The sequence below is a fragment of the Colobus angolensis genome, unplaced genomic scaffold (genome assembly GCF_000951035.1).
Source record: "Colobus angolensis palliatus isolate OR3802 unplaced genomic scaffold, Cang.pa_1.0 Scaffold250, whole genome shotgun sequence".
Lineage (NCBI taxonomy): Eukaryota > Metazoa > Chordata > Mammalia > Primates > Cercopithecidae > Colobus > Colobus angolensis.
The window spans coordinates 125,535-140,330 of NW_012115711.1; the positions used below are offsets into that span (position 1 = coordinate 125,535).

Consider the following 14,796-nt stretch of genomic DNA (forward strand, 5'->3'; position numbering starts at 1 on the left):
AGAAAGAAAGAAAGAGGAAAGAAAGTCTCTTTGGGCCTCCTACTCAGACCCCAGCGGTAATCACTATTCTGACTTCTATCACAATATATTGGTTTTGCCTGGTTTTGAACTTTATATGTATGGAATCATACAGTATTCTTTTGTCTGGTTTATTCTGCTCAGTGTAATGTCTGTGGGATTCATCCATATTGTAGTTGTGAGTCATTTCTTCTCATTGATGTATACTATTCCAATGTGCAAATACACCACAATTTATGTATCATTCTCCTATTGATGGCATTTGGGTTGTTTCCAGTTTGCACTGTTACAAATAGTGCTTTTATGAACATTATCATACATGTCTTTTGGTAAACATATATACCCATTTCAGATGGGCACATACCTAAAAGTAGAACTGCTGGGTTATGAAATGTGCATGTGGTCACCTTAGTAGATATTGCTAAACAGTTTCCAAAGTGGCTATATCAATTTATACTCTCATCAATACCGTATTAGAGCTTTAATCACTCCACATTCTCACCAATATTCCATATTGTCTTTTTCTTTTTAGTCAATCTAGTGAGCATGGTTTCATTTTGTATTTTTTTTGACCACCAATGAGGTTGAGCACATTTTCCTAAGTTTTTGGCCGGTTGGCTATCCTCTTTTGCAAGGTCCCTGTTCAAGTGTCTTGTCTATTATTCTATTGTTATCTGTCTTTTTCTTATTGGCTGGTAAAAGTTATCTGTATATTCTGGATATGAGCCTTTTACTGGATATATATTTTGCAAATATTTCATCTAATTCTATGACTTATCTCTTCACTATTTTAATGGTATCCTTTGATAACCAGAAGTTTTAAATTTTAATGCTGTTCAATGTATCACTCCTTTCCTTTATGGTAATTACTTCTTGTCTTGTTCAATTCCTTCCTTACCCCAAGGTTATAAAAGTATTCTCTTATATCATATTTTAGAAGCCTTATTGTTTTGCCTTTTTTTTTTTTGAGACAGAGTCTTGCTCTGTCGCCCAGGCTGGAGTGGAGTGGTACGATCTCGGCTTACTGCAGCCTGGACCTCCTGGGCTTAAGCAAGCCTCCTACCTTAACCTCTGGAGTAGCTGGGACCACAGGCGTGCGCCACCACACCCTGCCAATTTTTTTATTTTTAGTGGAGACAGGGTTTTGTCATGTTGGCCAGGCTTTTCTCGAACTTCTGAGCTCAAGCAATCTGCCTGCCTTGGCCTCACAAAGTGCTGGCATTACAGGCGTGAGCCCGTGCCCAGCTTGTTTTGCCTTTTTTTTTTTTTTTTTTTTGAGACAGAGTCTTGCTCTGTTGCCCAGGCTGGAGTGCAGTGGTGAGAACACAGCTCACTGCAGCATCCTGGGCTCGAGTGATCCTCCCACCTCAGCCTCCCAAGTAACTGGGACTACAGGCCCACACCACCATGTCCAGATAATTTTTAAATTTTTTGTAGAGACAGGGTCTCAATATGTTGTCCTGGCTGGTCTCAAACTCCTGAACTCAAGCAATCCTCCTGCCTTGGCCTCCCAAAGTGCTGGGATTACAGGTGTGATCCACTACACCCGGCCTCCAAAACATTTTCTAATTTTCCATGGATTTTTCTCCCTCCCCAAAGCATGTGGGCATAAAAATGACCACCGGAGGGCCTTGTCAAAATACAGGTTTTGGAGCCCCATCTGAAACCTCCTAGATTAGTATTTCTGGGAGGTAGGCCTGGGTATCTACACTTTACAAGTTCTCCAGGAGATTCAGACACAAGTGGGTTCCAGGTCCACAGTCTGGTAGCAGAGCCTGCATTTCCTAAGGGCAGAGAGCACAGGTCTGAGTCACCCGGTACTTTAGTGCCCAGCACTGGGCCTAACATAAAGCCATTTGTCATAAATGAAGGAACCAATGGATGAAGGAAGAAAGGAAATAAAACACAATTTCTTATATCAAGATAATTTGAATTCTTGAATGCTGTAACTTAGGGGAACCACTGAAGCATCATCTGGTCCCAATTTAATCATATTTGAAACAAATATTTTTTTCCTTGTCCACATCTCTGCCTACCAAACATTCTCCTCACCTCTCCTATGCTGCTGTCCTAGGACACAGCTTTAAGTATGGGTTCTGCCTGTCTGCTGGCCCTAAGAAAGTGGGGATGGCATAGGAGATATCCTGAGAGGGGGCTGTTCAGAGTTGGGCAGCGCTCCTTTCCCCCCCTCCCCCACCCCCAGCCAACCTCCAGACCTTGCAGGGAAAAATGCCCATAGAACCCCATTCTAAATCAGTGTATGAATCCCACCTCTCCGGGCCCTAAGCATGCCTCCCAGTCCAAAGCTTTTGAGAAACTTTCGCCGGACCTTTGTCCCGACCCAGACCCTAGCGTCCCCTACGCACTTGTAGCCCATGTGAGTTGCTCTCTCAGCAGCCTCTTGGCCATCTCTTCCCACCTCCACTCATGCCTCTCTCTAGCATCTCAGAAAGGCCCAAACCTGACTTCCCCAGCCAGCTATTGTCCTGGCAGCACAGTCGCCACGCCAGCGTCCCCACCCAGTCAGCCAGCCAGCCGGCTGCTCCCTGGCCTCGCCAGCCCCCCCTCCCCGCCCCGCCCCAGGGAGGACCAGGCTGGCAGCTGGGAGTCTCCCTGCCTGCTCAGCCTTCCTCCTTCCCTCCCTCTCCCTCCCTGCCTCCCTCCTCCTCCGCCCGCCCCTGAGGCAGGGACCGTGCAAATCGAGGAGAGGGGGGACGGACAGGCCTGATGGGGTCCAACTTATGGCCCCAGATTCCCCACTGATGCTCTATCCAGGATGGGTGTCCCCAGCATCGTGGGACCTGGATTTGTGTGCACCAGGGTGGTTCCCAGGCCAAGAGGGTCCCTCCGGCAGTCCCTTAGTGCCCTCGTTTTGCATGAGGACCCCCCTCGGATGCTCTGAGCCACCCTCCTCAACCCGGATCTAAAACCCGGGACACAGCTATCAGGCCAGCCTCTCTCTCCACCCCACCCCCTCTTTCTGGCGTCCATCCCCTCCCCAACACCACCTCTGCTGCTGCCTCTGGCTGTGGACCTGCACCTCTTCCCCATCGCCGCCAGGCCCGGGGAGCGGGGTGAGCCTGGATGAGAGCCCCCCCAATCTGGGGCTCTCCCAGGCCATGGCCCGTGTGCTCCCAGGGAGGAGCCCCGGCCCCTGAGCATCTGCTGGAGGCTTGGCAGAGGCCCCGCGGGGACCGTGTCTTCTGAGGACAAAAGGCGGCGGCCAGCAGGCAGACGGAGGGGGCGGTGGGGGGAGTAGGGGGACCGGCAGCCAGTCAGGCAGACGGGTAGCAGGGGCCAGCACTGGCCCCCCTCCCAGCTTGGCAGTAGCATGAAGATGGGGGTGGGAGTGTATAGTGGAGGAAGCACCTGCCGGGACCCCCACCTGCCAGCTAGTTGGGCACCCCAAGGCTGTGTGCTGCCCACCTGGTGTTCCCCAACACCCCCGGCCCTACCCAGTGCACCCCTCCGGTGCCTGCTTTCCCTGATGCCTGCGATTTAGACCAGCCCGGCTGTATCCACGGCAACAGAAGCAGGAGTGTCACTGGCTGCCAGATCACTGAGGGTCCCACAATGTGGCCCGGGCTGTGATTTACCTGGGTGAGACAGCTTGAGTCCCCATCGTGGATTCTAAGACATCCCTGCTGAGAGAGCCCAGGTAAGCAGTCAGCATCCCTCCACCAAGGATTGGGGGCTGGGACTTCTGTTCTGTCTCCCCACACATACTTCAGAGTCTCCATCACTGCCATGCTCTCCGTCTCTCTCTGACTCTGTTAGTCTCTTTCTGCTCCATCACAGGGGCTCCTTGGCACCCAAGCCTGGGGACTCCTCATCTTACCCCCATCTTCCCCAATCTCAAATGTCCCATAAGAAAGGGAACCACCACCTGTTTCCCCTCACAGGGTCTGTTTTTGTCATCATGGTTGCGTTTGGGCATGAGGCTGTGTTAATCTTTCCTTGTGTTCTGGCTGTGGAAGGGATGCCTGGGATCCGGCCGTGTTCCTTTACAATGCCTGCACCCTCGGCCTTTACAGGCTCAGCCTCTTGCGGCTGCTCCTCTCCCTCTCCCTCCTCCTCCACTCTCTTCCCGGATCCTTGGCCTGCTGGCAGGGTGTGTGTGTGTGTGTGTGCATGTGTGCACCTGGGTAGCAAGCAGGTGGGTAGACATGACAGAGAAGCTGCTCCCAGCCCAGACCACCCCCCATTCCTTCTTTCCTCCTTTCCTTCCTTCCTTCCTCCACCACTGCACCCCCCCCCATCTCTCCCTACAGGTAGCAGAGTTTTGCTCACTCACCACTGAAGATGTTGCCGATTCCCAGCTAGAGGGAGGAAGCCACTGTAGGGCTAAAGGACGGTGAGGTGGTAGTGGGGAGCACTTCCAGGCCCTAGGCTGCCTGATGGTTCTGTGGGGGCAAAGATCAAGCCCATGACAACCTGCAGGGGCCAGGAACAACATGGTTATGCCTACAGTGTGGGACCCAGCCTCCACCACAAGGCTATGTGTCTCTGTTTCAGATGCCCATGTTGTGTCTGGGACCCCCCAGATCTTGTGGCCTTGTGCCACAAGGAAGAATGGGGTCTGGTAGCCAGAGGTCTGTATATCTGGAAGGGCAGGAAAGCCTGGTACATACAGAACATGGATCCTCCCAGGGACACTTCCCCCAACTACTAGCTCTGCAACTTTAGTGGAAGCATGCCACTTACTGAACCTCAGTTTTCCCATCTGTCAAAGAGACCGATAACCCTTCCCTGATGGGTGTGTGTAGGGATTGAATGAGTTGGTGCGTGTAAGAGATGCGCATCGAGGTGGCACTGAAGCAATGTCAGCAAAGCTCACGGTCAATATTGTTGCAGATTATTCATGATTAATAGTGTTATTGATTACTTGGAGGAGGGACAGGTCCTTCTTCTCCAGGGTCTCAGCAGAGATCTGGGGAGGGCAGCAAGTGGGCAGATGGAGGGGAGTGGAAGAGAGGCAGGAGAAGCCTTGTGTTAATACTTCTCATTTGTAGAGAATGATAAGTGGTTATGGGCAGAGCCTCCCTCCCCCACCCCACTCCAGGCTTCTTTCCCTGCACTTGTCCCTGTTTGTGCACACACACACATGCACACACACACAGAGGCTTGAGCCCCCATGAGCCAGCAGAGGCCTGGCTTGCAGGCTGCAGCCTTCCTGGCCCTGGTGATGTATGTGTCTCCCTGTTGAGGGGAGACTTGGCAAGAGTTTGGCCTGTGGTCAGTGGTTGGCAGGGCCTGGAGATGAGGCTGAAGCTCCTGAGATCACAGGGCTTCGGGTAGAGCTGGGGTGTGGCCCATGCAGCAGCCAGACCTGTGAGGGACGCCTCCCGGGGAGCTGCTCACCTAGAGCCTGGGATGAGGAAGAATGGGGTCTGCTGGCTGATTTTGGGGTGTGGAGATGTGATGGGACACAGAGTGTGGGGTTGGTGACCAAGGGAAGAGAAGGAATGGGGAAAGACTGAGGCACAGAAGACCATCTCTGTGGGGGCAGGGAGGGGGACTTTGAGGCAAAGTAGACTTTTCTGAAGAAGCATTTGGTGTGGGAGAGGACCTGGTCTGTGGTCTGGAGGCCTCTGGGCCCAAGCGTGGGTGTATATATGCTACTGGAAATGTGTGGCTGAGTGTGTAGTTTGTGTGTGCACGTCTGTTCATGGGCAATGTGGCTGTGTATGAACCTATGTGTGTGAGCAGGCCGTGTGATGGCATGCGTGTGAGTGTGTGGGTATCTGGGTAGGCTTGTGTGTGTACTGTGGGGTGGGCATGACTTTGCATGTCTGTCTGGGTGATCAAATGGGCATGTTTGATTTTGAGCCTGAGTGTGGGTGTGTTTTCTCTGAGCCATCAGGCCTGTTGAATGTCTGGTTGTATATGTGTGTGGCATCAGTTTTTCTTTGAGTGTACGTGTCTGGTTGTATGTGTATGAGTGTGTGGGTTTCAGAATGCCTGGGTGTGCTTGCCCAATTAGATGAATGCCTAGTTGTATCTGATTGTGCATACTGGTGTGTGCTCATGAGTGTAGGTGCATCTAAAGGGTGCGTTTGTGAGTGTAAGGGCATATATGTGCATGTCCATGCATGTATGAGAGGGTGTATATGTGTGTGTGTATATATGAGTGTGTCTGTACTGCATTTGTGTGAGTAGGCTTTTGACTTTCTGTGAATGTCTGTATGTGGGTTCTCCAGCATTTTAAATTATATAGATGTCCATGTGTGCATATTCCAGTGTATATCACCTATAGACAAACCTTTATGTCCACATCCGATTAGGGAAATGTTAGTGTAGGTGGGCACACTAGTATAAGGAGAACTAATTGTATGGGTAGGGGAGAGTGTGTGAATGAAAATCTACTTTGTGGGTATGCCTACGTGTGCACATTTGATTGTGTATGTGAGTATGGCTGTGTGGGGGAGTGTATGCCTGTCTGCACACACACACACGCAAAATGCTGTGTGCATAGGTGAAATGGTGCATTGTCTATATGTCTAATTGTGTTTGTGTGTACACTGCTATGTGTGAGTAAATGTCTGATTGTGGCATGCATGAGTAGCTACTTGGATGTGCATGTCTCATTATGTGTTTTGTCTGAATTTCTGAGTGTTTGAGTGTGAATGTGTATTTGAATATGCCTGTGAGTGATTGTGAGTGTATATGTGAGTGTATATGCTAGTATGTGTGAACATCTGGCTGTGTATGTTTCATTGAACATGTCTGTATATGCCTGCCTGTCCATACACATCCGCGTGTGTGTGTGTGTGTGTGAATATGCCTGTGTGTATGCCTGTACATTCAGACAGGCATACACAGAGGTATATTCATATGTGTGAATGTGCCAGTTTGTACAGTTCTAATTATTTGCATGTATGTGTTTGTGTTAATGCATCTTTGTTCTGGAGCATATGTTGTAGAACACAGTGTAAGGTAATGTCCATGCATGCCCCTCTCAGCCTATAAGTGTGTTTAAGTGTGTGTGTGTGACAGAGAGAGGATGTGTGTGAGGATGTGTGTGTCTATGATGAGCGTGGATCAGTCCTTGTGTGGATGGATGTACAGTTGTGTGTATGTGAGTGTACTTCCATGTGTGCATGTGTGTGAATATACCTTTGTGTCCAAGTCCATCTGTGAGAATGTAGGTGTAAATGATTCCTCTTTATTGTGTAGCTTCTCATATGGGTGTATGCACTTGTAGGAATGTACATGATGTACATATCTGGCTGTGATAGTGTGAGCATGTTTTGTGAGTACATTTGTATTTCTATGTCTGACTGTATGCATATGGGAATGAATTAATGAACAAGTCTATGTGCATGTGAACATGCCCACTTGTGTGTACAAGTCTGTGTTAGGAGTGTCTGCGTATCTGTACTTCATGTCATTTACAAGCATGTGCATATCTAGGTGTTTATGTGTGTGAGTACACCCACACAGGTGTGTGAGTGTGTAAATATATGTGATCATGTCTGGGTGTGTGTGTGCACACATTTGGGAGCTTGCCTCTCTGTCTCCATGTTTGTTCATCATCTCCTTGGGTGTGATACAAAGTCTGTCTGTGGACATGTGAAGGTATGCATGTATGTACCCCTGTGTTTGTGAGTGAATGTATGTCATTCGTGGGCATTATGTCATGTGAATGTATGTCATGCATGCATGCCTATGTTCAAGAGTAAACAGGCCGGGTGCGGTGGCTCACGCCTGTAATCCCAGCACTTTGGGAGGCCAAGGCAGGCGGATCACGAGGTCAGGAGATTGAGACCATCCTGGCCAACATGGTGAAACCCCGTCTCTACTACAAATACAAAAATTAGCCAGTCGTGGTGGCGGGCTCCTGTAGTCCCAGCTACTCGGGAGGCTGAGGCAGGAGAATGGCGTGAACCCGGGAGGCGGAGCTTGCAGTAAGCTGAGATCGCGCCACTGCACTCCAGCCTGGGCGACAGAGCAAGACTCTGTCTCAAAAAAAAGAAAAAAAAAGGGTAAACGGATGTACACATGTGACTAAGTACAGTGTGAGTGTGTCCATGTGTAAGGATAAGTGTAGGTGTTTGTGCATGCGTCCATCAGTCGATGTGAGAGAGAGATACTTGGCCTTGGGCCTGTGCAGATTGGGCCTTATTGGCAAGGGGATGAAAAGGGAGGATACTTACAAGTCTGTGTACCTCAGTATGTATTTATGTGTATGACTGAGAGTCACTGGTTCCCTGCGAGACTATGTCTGTCTGTAAGTGTGTAGACATCCTGCAGATTGGCAAGTTATGACACCTGATGCCTGTGACCCCCATTCTGGGGCTTCTCTGGCCTTGACCATGTACTGGGCTTTTGTGGGGGTCTCAGGATAATTCCTGTCATTATTCACACTCAAGAAGTGGGCACCAATCATGGCCGATGTCCTACTGGGGAAAAGAGGCCCATTTAGAAAAAGATTATTTGAAACACAAAGGCCTCCCTTCTCATCCCCCCAACCATCAAAGGCCCAGAGTAGAGTGGCATTGTATGGTATCTAGGGTTGGTAAATAGTTTTCACTGAGAGGACCCAAATTATGCCATCCAGGCAGAAATCTAGACGGTGAAACCCCGTCTCTACTAAAAATACAAAAACAAAATTAGCCAGGTGTGGTGGCAGGTGCCCGTAATTCCAGCTACTCGGGAGGCTGAGGCAGGAGAATGGTGTGAACCCAGAAGGCGGAGCTTGCAGTGAGCTGAGATAGCGCCACTGCACTCCAGCCTGGGTGACAGAGCGAGACTCTGCCTCAAAAAAAAAAAAAAAATGAAAGGATCTTAGTAGAGAGTGTGTGTGTGTGTGTGCATGTGTGTGTAGACTGGTATATCTGGTGAGAGAGAAAGGATGTGGTCTGCATGTGTGTAAGAGAGCATGTCCCAGGTGCAGTGGCTCATGCCTGTAATCCCAGCGCTTTGGGAGGCCAAGGCGGGTGGATCACCTAAGGTCAGGAGTTTGAGACCAGCCTGACCGATATGGTGAAACCCCATCTCTACTAAAAATACAACTGGGCGTGGTGGTGCATGCCTGTAGTCCCAGCTACTCGGGAGGCTGAGACAGGAGAATTGCTTGAACCCAGGAGGTGGAGGTTGCAATGAGCCGAGATCACCCCACTGCACTCCAGCCTGGGCAACAGAGTTAGACTCCGTCTCAAACAAAAAAAGAGAGAGAGCACATGGGTGTATGGGTGTTTCTGGGTAGGGTGTGCATGTGAGGCATTTGGGTGTGTTTGGGAGTGTGGGGTGAGTGTGGTTGTATGTAAAGTGGCCTGTGTGGGTGGAGGATGGTATAAGTGAGAGTTGGATTGGGGATATGTGTGAGGATGTGTGTATTTGAGGGGTGTGTGAGTGTGGGTTTATCTGAATGGTGAGATAGGGTGGGTGGTGTGCATGAGAAAGAGAATTTGGGCACATCTGGGTGAGGGTGGGGGTGTATATAATTGGGGATGTCTATGGAGTGTGTGTATGGGTGGTGTGTGTGAGACAGTATGGATGTATCTGCATTGTGTGTGTACAGTGCGAGTAGATCTGGCTGATGGTGATTAAGAGAATTGGGGGGTCGAGATTGTGTTTGTGTGTAAGAGAGAATGGGGGTGTTTCTGAGTGTGGTAGAGGCGTGAGCATGCATGTCTCCCATGGGAAGAGCATGTATGTGTATCTGGATGAGGTGTGAGAGTTTGGGTTTAACTGGGTTGGAGGCAAGTGTGGATGTAGTGGGGGGGTGTATCAGAATATAGTTGCATGTGAGGTGTGGATGTATCCGGATGGTGTGTGAAAGAAAAGGTGTGTAGGTACATTTGGGCTGTGTGTGAGACAGTGTGTGGATATATTGGGGGTAGAGTGGGTTTGAATGTGGGTGTATCCGGATGGTAGGCAAGTGAGAGCATGGGTATATTTGGGTGATGGAGAGTGTAGTAAGGTATGTCTGGATGGCGTGTGATGAGAGCTTTGGTTGTATCTGGGTGGAGAATGTGGGCATATATGTACTTGGGTGTGGATGTGAATGTGTATAACTGGATGGGTTGTGTAAAAGAGAGTTGGGGGCACAGCTGAGTGGGAAGTGTGTGTATGGAGTGTGGGTGCTTGTGGGTGGTGTGGAGGAGATGAAAGCATGGGTGGATCTGGGGAGTGGGGCGTGTGCAGAGGTCCACTGGATGGCATGTGTGAGAGTTGGATATGTCCAGGTGGGTTGTGTGTGTGGATGGAGTTATAACTGGGTGGTGCATGTGGCTTTGAGTGGATCTCCATGGTCTATATGGGATGAATCTAGATGATGATGTAGGAGAGGATGGATGTGTCTGGATAGGGGCTGTGAGAGTGGGGCTGTATTTGGAGTGTGTGTGTGCTGTGAGAGTGGGGCTGTATTTGGAGTGTGTGTGTGTGTGTGTATGGGTATGAGAATGATGTGTGTGTCTGTGTGGATGTATTTGGCTTGGGAATTTGTGAGTGTGAGTACTTGGATGGGGTGTGGGTAAGTGTAGTGCCTTTGGAAAGTATGTGTGTCATTGTGGGTGTGTCTTAATACTGTGTGAGAGAGAGAGAGAGATTGTAGGTGCACCTGGTTCGGGTATGAGGGCTCTGAGTTGGGGTGGGGTACAAGTTTGAGTGTATCTGTGTGATGTGAGAGTGTGGGTGTGCTGAATTGGGAGTTTGCATAAGTGTGGAGGGCCTGTGCGTGTAAGTTCATTTGAGATGTGTGTATATGAGAACGGGTGTATTTAGATGGGATTTGCGTGAGAGGGTGTGGGTGTATCAGTGTTGGGTATATGTTTGAAAGTAGGTGTATTTGAGAAGAATGTGGGCACATCTGAGTTGGAGCATGTGAGAGTGCGGGGTATATCTAAGACCGCAAAGACCTATAGGATGTGAGCAGGGCTCAGCCTGTGTCTGAATGTCTACATGGCTATGAATCAGGATGTGTATATATAAATAGGATGTGTCATCTCTGGGTGGTGTGAGAGTGTGTGGGTGTGTGTGTGAGTGTGAGTGAATCTGGGGGGTGTGCATGTGGCTGCATCTGGCCACATGTGTGAGTATGTGGCCAGCATGTGAGTATGAGGATAGCATGTGTGAGTATTTGGGTGAGGAATATATCTGAGAATGTGACTGTATCTGTGTGTGAGTGTGCAAGTGGTATATCTAGAGGTTTTGTGTGTTCAATAATGTGGGTGTGTCTGGGTAGGGTGTGTGATTGTGGACATGTGTATGAATGTATATATATTTCCTGGGGCACATCTATCTCTGCTGGAATGTCTGTAAATGTGAACATGTCCATGTTTGTTTATGTATGTGACTAAGTGTGTGTGGCCATTTGTACCTGAGTGTATCAGCTGGATTGGGTGTGCACGTGCTTGTGCTAAAGTGGTATGTATCTGTACTTGTGCATGAGGTGAGTGTACTTCTACATGTAAGTTGGATCTGCAAGGTCTCTGGAGGCAGCTTTTGTGTTCGAATCCTAGTTCTGCCATTTATTAGCTGTATGGCTTTGGGCAAGTCACCTAAGCTCAACAAAGTCCCAGTGTCTTATCTGTAAAAGTGGGAGTACTATTACCTATCTCATAGGATGAGGATTGGGTGAGTTATATGAAAAGCACTTAGAGACTGGACGCGTTGGCTCACACCTGTAATCCCAGCACTTTGGGAGGCCGAGGTGGGTGGATCACCTGAGGTCGGGAGTTTGAGACCAGCCTGACCAACATGGAGAAACCCCATCTCTACTTAAAAAAAAAAAAAAAACCACACACACACATAAAATTAGCTAGGCTTGGTGGCGCATGCCTGTAATACCAGCTACTCGGAAAGCTGAGGCAGGAGAATCACTTGAACCCAGGAGGTGGAGGTTGCAGTGAGCCAAGATCGTGCCATTGCACTCCAGCCTGGGCAACAAGAGTGAAACTCCATCTCAAAAAAGAAAAAAAAAAAAAGAAAAGAAAAGAAGAAGGAAAAGAAAGAAAAAAAGAAAAGAAAAGAAAAGCACTTCGAACAGTGCCTGGCATGTAATGAGTCCTCTGCACCATATAAGCCATTATGTATTACCATAATTATTAGCCATGCCAGTGTGTAATAGTATGTGTCCATCTGCAAGTGTGAATGGGGTTTCTATGTGCATATTTGCCCTGTTATCTGTGTCTATATGTCTGTGTGACAGAATGAGCATATCCTGTGTGTATCTGTGTTTGTACATGAAAGTGGGTTTGTACTTCTGTGTATCCCAGTGTGCATATAAAACCACGAACATGTGAGAAAGGAAGCATGTGTCCCGGGCGTGAATGGAGGGGGTTGGCCCCATGTGTGTATTTCCCAGTGCACACACATCTGGGTGTATGAGTGCACATGCCTGTATCTGTGGTAGTGTAGTGTCTGTGAGTGTGGGTGTGACCTGCACTGCTGGTGTGTCTGCACATGTGAGCATGCTTCTATCTGTGTGTGCATGCCAGTGTGTTTTTATCTGCCTATGTAAACAGGTTTGTAGGGGTCAATATGTAAATGTATGTATGTGAATATCTGTTGCGAGTGCCTATGTCAGAAGGCTGGTATCCAGGTTTATATGTGATGATCCAGGTGCGTGCGTGTGTGTGTGTATATAAAGGGCTAGTGTGCATCTGAGAGTCTTTCTGTATTTATAAACATCAGTGGCTATGTGGGTGTGTATGCTTCAGTCTGCATTGCTCTAGATGCCTGCTTGCCTTTGTGTGTGTGTAGCAGTGAGGCTGAGCCATGTGCTTGTATGTGTGAGCAGGTCTGTACTCTGTGTATATGGATGTGTTCCAGGGCAGATTTGTGAGAGTGGCTTTGTATAATAATAGAGGGGGTTTTAATCTCTCAGTATAAGAACCAGTGGGGTGGCGCATGGGAGAGCCTGGATCTATAGGATGTGAGCAGGACTTGACCTATGTTTTCTTATGTCTGTGCATGTAACACTGTATCTGTAAGCGTGTAGGTTCATGTAGTTTGGTTCATGTGTATGTATGTCTGTAAGTGCCTATGTAAATGGTGAACGCATTTCGCCTAGACCGCCTAGACCTGTATTCCTTTTTTTTTTTTTTTTTTTTTTCCCGTAGAAGAAAGACTATTAAGAAGGCTTTGAAGTTAAAAAATAAAACTCTCGGCAGGGCGCAGGGGCTCACGCCTGTAATCCCAGCACTTTGGGAGGCCGAGGTGGGCAAATCATGAGGTCAGGAGATCGAGACCATCCTGGCTAACACGGTGAAACCCCCGTCTCTACTAAAAATACAAACATTTTAGCCGGGCGTGGTGGTGGGCGCCTGTAGTCCCAGCTGCTCGGGAGGCTGAGGCAGGAGAATGATGTGAACCCGGGAGGCGGAGCTTCCAGTGAGCCGAGATCACTCCACTGCACTCCAGCCTGGGCCACAGAGTGAGACTCCGTCTCAAAATATAAAAAATAAAATAAAATAAAAATAAAACTCTCAATACAATTTTTGTGTGTGACACAGGGTCTCACTCTGTCGCCCAGGCTGGAGTGCAGTGGAGTGATCTCGGCTCACTGCAACCTCCGCCTCCATGCCGGCCATTTAATTTTTGTTAAATAGATTTTTTTTTAACCCTTAAATCAGCTCAACAAATATATAATCAGTAATTTAGCTGTGTAAGATTAAAGCTCCATTACTTTATTTTAAATAAAATATGTTTTAGGCCAGGTGTGGTGACTCACACCTGTAATCCTAGCACTTTGGGAGGTCAAGGTGGGTGGATTGCTTGAGCCCAGGAGTTTGAGACCAGCCTGGGCAATATGGCAAAATACCATCTCTACAAAAAATAGAAAAATTAGCCAGGTGTAGTGGTGTGCACCTATAGTCCCAGCTACTCGGGAGGCTGAGGTGGGAGGATCACTTGAGCCCAGGAGTTCGAGGCTGCAGTGAGCCATGAACATGCCACTATACTCCAGCCTGGGTGACAGAGTGAGACCATGTCTCAAAAAAAAAAAAAACACCCCAGAACCTGTCTCTACAAAAAATAGAAAAATTAGCCAGGCATGGTGGCACATGCCTGTAGTCCCAGCGACTTGGGAGGCTGAGGTGAGAGGATCCCTTGAGCCCAGGAGTTCAAGGCTGCAGTGAACCAAGATCTCGCCATCGCACTCCAGCCTGGGTGACAGAGCGAGACCTTGTCTCAAAAAAAAAAAAAGTAGATATACACACACACACACACACACACACACACGTATATAGTTCTTAAAATTTATTCCATAAAGTACATATTTCCCTGTAAACTCCCTACATATACACAAGAGGTAAAAAGTGAAAAAAAATTTTTTTTTGAGACACAACCTTGCTCTTGTCGCCCAGGCTGGAGTGCAGTGGCACGATCTTACCTCACTGCAACCTCTGCCTCCCAGGTTCAAGCAATTATCGTGCCTCAACCTCCCGAGTAACTGGGATTACTGTCATGCACCAGCACACCCGGCTAATTTTTGTGTTTTTAGTAGAGACAGGGTTTTTCCATGTTGGCCAAGCTGGTCTCGAACTCCTGGCCTCAGGTAATTCACCCACCCAAGCCTCCCAACGTGCTGGGATTACAAGCGTGAGCCACTGCATCCAGCCAAAAACAAATTTTTTAATTAAAAAAATGACGGCCGGTCGTGGTGGCCCAGCCCTTTGGGAGGCCGAGGCGGGTGAATCACCTGAGACCAAGAGTTCCAGACCAGCCTGGCCAACATGGAGAAATCCCGTCTCTACAAAAAATACAAAAATTAGCCGGGCATGGTGGCGGGTGCCTGTAATCCCAGCTACTGGGGAGGCTGAGGTAGGAAAA

The 14,796-nt window shown here is 48.6% G+C and overlaps 1 protein-coding gene across 2 annotated transcripts in view; it reads left to right on the forward strand.

The window, feature by feature from the left end:
- The first annotated feature begins 2,959 nt into the window (after positions 1-2,959).
- GPR173 (G protein-coupled receptor 173) overlaps positions 2,960-14,796 on the forward strand; it is a 28,067-nt gene continuing 16,230 nt past the window's right edge. For both annotated transcript variants that reach the window (XM_011946554.1, XM_011946553.1), the window contains exon 1: positions 2,960-3,676. The gene's annotated coding sequence lies outside the window, so the exon portion shown is untranslated. The remainder of the gene's footprint in view (positions 3,677-14,796) is intronic.